Source organism: Azolla caroliniana, unplaced genomic scaffold (assembly GCF_043228905.1).
Source record: "Azolla caroliniana isolate FFs.n. ecotype wild unplaced genomic scaffold, voAzoCaro1.0.p SCAF_6, whole genome shotgun sequence".
Classification (NCBI taxonomy): Eukaryota; Viridiplantae; Streptophyta; class Polypodiopsida; order Salviniales; family Salviniaceae; genus Azolla; species Azolla caroliniana.
This window is the reverse complement of record NW_028230441.1, coordinates 1,488,566-1,494,045: the sequence shown is the minus strand read 5'-3', so window position 1 is coordinate 1,494,045 and position 5,480 is coordinate 1,488,566. Positions and strand designations below refer to the sequence as shown.

General features: G+C 37.4%; 1 long non-coding RNA gene across 1 annotated transcript; it reads right to left on the bottom strand.

Moving 5' to 3' along the window:
- Positions 1–733: 733 nt before the first annotated feature.
- Positions 734–2,156, bottom strand: LOC147862457 (uncharacterized). Its single transcript, XR_015529966.1, has 3 exons — positions 1,496–2,156; positions 1,286–1,384; positions 734–1,155 (listed from the first exon to the last, which is right to left on the bottom strand). It is a non-coding gene; the product is annotated as an uncharacterized LOC147862457 (long non-coding RNA).
- Between the last annotated feature and the right edge of the window lie 3,324 nt (positions 2,157–5,480).

Below are 5,480 nucleotides of genomic sequence, written 5' to 3'. Positions count from 1 at the left end.
CTTGGGTAATATCTCAAGTGGTGTATTACTCATGTGGTGTTTAAATTACACTTATCCCCTCAAAAAAAAACTCATGCCATAAAAATAAAAAATCATTGAATGTTATATAATTTGGCATAGTCAATAGCTGGATTTTTTTTAACGGCAATAATCGAAGGATCATGTAAGTGTCACCATATTGAAAAAGTGTTACAATTGTTGGCACAAGCCGAACCAAACCTCCATGAACGACAGTCATATCTTCTTGATTGCTCTAGATGTCAAACTTCTTGCTCACTTTGGATAGGTAGCACTACATGTAATGAAGTATCATATTCCACGTAGCACCACCCCTAACTCACTTTTTCCTTGAAATGCGACTAATGAGATGTGATGTTGTAAATCATTACCCAATAGACACAAAGACCATAGCTTGCTTATAATGTACTAGCAAATGTTGAAGACCCTTAATATTTGCGATAATGTGATGTGATGTTGTCATCAATCATTACCCAACATGTATCTTGTTAGCAACATCGAGTCAAAGAGCATAGCTTGCTTATAATGTACTAACAAATATTGAAGACCCTTAACAAGTATTATTAAAGTAACTTTAAACACGAGAAAGATTACGCCAAGTAAAGAGTAGGAATGAATGAACTAAGTATTATAAATGAAGAATGAAAGGAACGGTTTATAAATGTGAGTCTTCCTCGGTTTTTCAAAGTAAGAACAAAAATTGAATGTTCACCAATCAATTCAACGTTTGACAATACATATATGGTAAAAAGCAGACATTATATACAACTTAAAATATATGTATGTAATCTGTCCACGTCTATACATGGATAGGCCACTTGCTTGTAATAAAACAAGGAAGGCAATATCAGATCATTTATTGAGGATTCAATTACATGGTGGGGAAGGAAGATTTGTCAAGGACAGACAGTTCTGAGTTAATATGAAGGGAATGGAATGGAATGGAATATATACCTAGAGCAACATCATATACATACAAACTGTGTGCGTTTCTGTAGAAACAGAAGTCAAAACCAAACAGTGATGGATTTCAAGATGTCAATAAACAAAAAAGAAATTCCTCCTCCATTTATCATCCCGGCCGCCATAAATGAAAGCGCCATGAGTCATGACTTGAGCGCAGCATCGAAAAGGCTACTGTCACGAGAATATAAATCAGAACGTCCAGAAAAGAACAAAAACACAGACAAAACATATATATATATATATATCAGGAAAAAGCAAGTGCCACGAAATTTCCCGACAGCGACAGGGCGGGGGAGAGTACCCGGGAATGGGCATGACGTCACAGGGCGGTGCCTGACGTAGGCGCCTCGGGGCCGGCCCGCCAGAATGGGCATGACGCCATCGCACGTTCGCCCTTCGACTGCAAGCACGGCATCGTAACTTTAGGCTAATGATTTTATTTCTCATTGAAGCAGAATGATGTGAAGTAAGAGATCAGTAAAGAGTCTTTCGGGGTTTAATTTCCATTTACCTTGCGCTCGATCATGTTCTTCCCGTTATATCAGATACGGATCTGTCAGTAGGGGGGGCTTTGTCGCCATCGCTTCTACTTTAGTAGTAGGAGACACACAAGAGGGGGGACTGCGGAGACCTGGCAGGGATGAAAGATTGCTGTAAAAAACACAATGGCAGAAAAAAGAAAAACGAAACAGACGAGATGAAGGAGGTGTTTAGGGTTTAGGGTTTATAAAATGGGAAGATCAGCGGAGATCGAAGTAAGTAAGGAAACTTTCTTGAGCGAAGTCCATCGATTGATATCATGAGTTCATATTTATATTTATCTTACTAATGAAGGAAACAGGCTGCAACAAAAAGGGCGACGATCAATGAAGGTCGCAATTACGATTGCAGGCATCAGAGAAAACCAGGCGATCGAAGGCGGCGGAGGAGGAGGAGGAGCTCCCTTCAGTCCAAGGCGGGTGGGAGGAGGGGAAGGGTGGGGGCGGCTCCTGCATCGCCCACACGTGTGGAGCGCCATCTCGTCATGACAGGTACATAATTTGGTCGGTTGAACCGACACAGAGAGACGGAGAGATGAATAGAATAGAACGGCAGTACCAGACGAATGAGCGAGGCAGCAGCCACGCCTTGCCACCCTCTCTCCCCCTGGGTTGGACCGAGGAGAGCTCCTCTTGCCTCTTGAGTTGATCTCACAAACAAAAAAACTTTGTAAATTGTAACCACACAGAAAACGATTGTGACCGAATGCAGTTCTATTAACACTTATGCCTTGATGATCGATTCACCTCAGTCAAAGGATTAGCATCCATCATGCCTTAAAAAGTATCTATCATTGTTCGCTAACTATATCCTCCATGACTTTAAAATAAAACAAAACATGATTTTGCTTTAATCTCCATATTGAATTGTTAAAGCTAATTAAATCCTCCATGACTGTTACGGAGCTCTGTTAAAACAAACGACGTTCACCTAACATGATTTTGCTTTAATCTGCATAATAATAAGAGAAATAACTCACTACTAATTAATAACACAGAGAAGCAAGCAGCATATATCCACGTTGTATCATATCTAATCTATGCTGTATCATAACACACTACATACTAATTAATAACACAGAGAAGCAAGCAGCATTTATCCATGGTACATATCTATGTTGTATCATATCAAATCTATGTTGTGTATCATATCTATGTATGTATGGATCTATCATCTATACGCATGCATGTTTCTGCTAATGAAAGTGCAGTAGCTTTCAGTAGAGCAAATATTTAGATGCGAGATGCTTGATTATGTTTGGGTATTTATAGCATTCAACACAGAGAGAGAAAGAGAGAGAGAGAGAGTGTGTGTGTGTGTGTGTGTGTGTGTGTGTGTGTGTGTGGGTAAGTGTGTGTGTGATGCATGCATAGGGCTTTGTTTATCTATGAATAAAACTCTAAAGTATTTAATAAAACCCTAAAGTGCGAATAGAAGAATAGATAAAATAAGAAGCCCTAAATAGTTGTGTTACATATCTATATATACATATATTATGGTCAATAGATGGATTTGAGACCCCCCCAACACACAGATACAGACACACATACTGTATCTATTATTCAGTGCCTTTTTTAAAAACAGCATTTGTCGACCCTCTCAGACCGGGCGGGGGAGGTGATTGAATCAATGGACAGTCGAGTCGAGTCGAGTCGAGACTCATTCCCAACTTTTATTAAAAGTAGAGAACCCTCCCCCTCTTTGTCACATCATTGTTAATTGATCAACATTAATAGTAATATATTATTACAATCATTGAATATGGCTATAGTAGTAATAGTGGTAATATTATTACTATTGTAAATGTATTTGTTTGTACACCCATGTGATTGGCATGGTGACCACCCACCACCCTACTACTACCCTCTGCTTCTACCACTTGCTAGTAGTGACATGGAAGCTCATGGTTATGTGTGTGTGAATGAGTACCTTGCTTGGCACTTCACTGGCGCAGTAACTATTCATCCTATATTTTAAGTTAAACGCTTATTGTTCATCCTCACTTTTAAGCAAACTTTGCCCCTAACTTTTAAGCTTTCTTTTAATATTGACCTATTCACCTTTCATATCACATCTCTCTCTCTCTCTCTCTCTCTCTCTCTCTCTCTCTCTCACACACACACACACACACACACATTACCACATGATTTGTGCCCTCCTTTGGTCCCTCCCACCCCCAAATTCTAGTTAAAATCATGAGCCACTTTACTTATGAAGCTATAGCGTACTCCTTCCTTCCTTCATTCGAATTTTGTAAAGGAAGACAACTCTTACATACTTCCACTTCTAGTCCCACAATAGACATATTTGCACCACTCTATCCAATATACATCATGAGAACAAAGTGACTTGGGTACACTCACCAATTGATGCAAAGTGAATTCCTTTCAGCCAACCTTAAATTAGCGTTCACTTCATGCACGCAAATAGATGGTATTGGTTGCATGATTGTCATGTAAGGGTAACGATATTTCTGGAACAACTATTGCAAAAACATGATAGTTAGGATTTTAACGTATTTCACATCTTGAATTCACAATCATAGTGTTCCATGTTTGCTTCTAGAAGACAAGACTTACAATGAATAGGGTAATAATGATGCTTAATGTCACGCGTGGTTAATATGGAAAACTAGATCGAGTTTCCATTTTGCTTTCGAGACCTTACTTCAATCCAAACTTTGGATAGGTTTACATTGGTGCCACTATCATTTATGTAATTCAAAATTTTGAACTCTTTTATTTCAAGGGCAGCCAGTTATACCTAATTATGATTATCTATCACTTATAACCTAGGGGATAGACCTTGTCCTTGAGTGTGACCTTTTAATACTCACTACTCATGATGTTTGAATAATGTGTATATAGCATGCAAATGAACTAAGGTACTATATCTTCTAGCTATGCAATTATACTACCCTTCTATGTAGAGTAGGGTAATCATAAAATGCATAAAAAGGGAGATATTATATGGAACGAAACTAGTCAAACTCCAACATTAGTGTATCTAGTTAAATCCCATTACACATAAAAAGGGAGATATTAGAGGTAATGAAAGTAGTCATAGACCAACCCTAATGTATGGGTTATAGCATGAATGAATAAACATTGACATATTGGAGGGAACGAAATTAGTCACATTTCACGTTTACTGTAGATTCTTATTAAATCATATGATGCATAAATAAGAAAGATATTAGAGGGAAGGAAATTAGTCACATTCCAACTTCTATGAATTCATTCACAAAACAATATACCCAAGAATTCAATACTGGCCACTAAGAGCTTTAGAATCGTTGACATCATTGAGAGACATTAATATCAATGGACAAGTAGTAATAATATTTATATGTTGCTTCTTAAACTTTTGGCTCAAAGTACTCTGACATGATTAGTAGACATGAAACATTGTAAACATTGGAATAGTGATGGACTCACATATCTAGTCCAAATTGTAACCACCATGCACACGAAATTGTCCCATTAACATTATTAAAATGCACATGGGAAATGAAAAGTACAAGTATTGTACCTCTAAACTTGTAAAGTGATAAATTTGTAAGGCCACAAGATCAAAGAATAAATTTGACATAATATTAAAGGTAACAAATTGGGCGCAAGAGCGCAAAGAACGAAACCTTTTCCTATATAGCTTTCAAGAGCATTTATCATTAGTTTTCTCCAAGCATATGCCTAGTTTTGTCATGTATCTCGAACTAGGGAATAACATGGAGTTCGATTTCCTTAACTAGACAAAAATGAAAGTTAGTTAGCTTTTGTTTATTTATATACATATATGTATCATTCTTACAAGAACAAATCATATTTCACATGTATGTATAGAAGTGTCCCTAGTCTTTACGGTTTATTAGAATGTTAACTTTAATCATTAATGACATACTTCTAGTTGATACAATATAGGAACTTGCTAACTCAAATTCTCTCATATGGATGGCA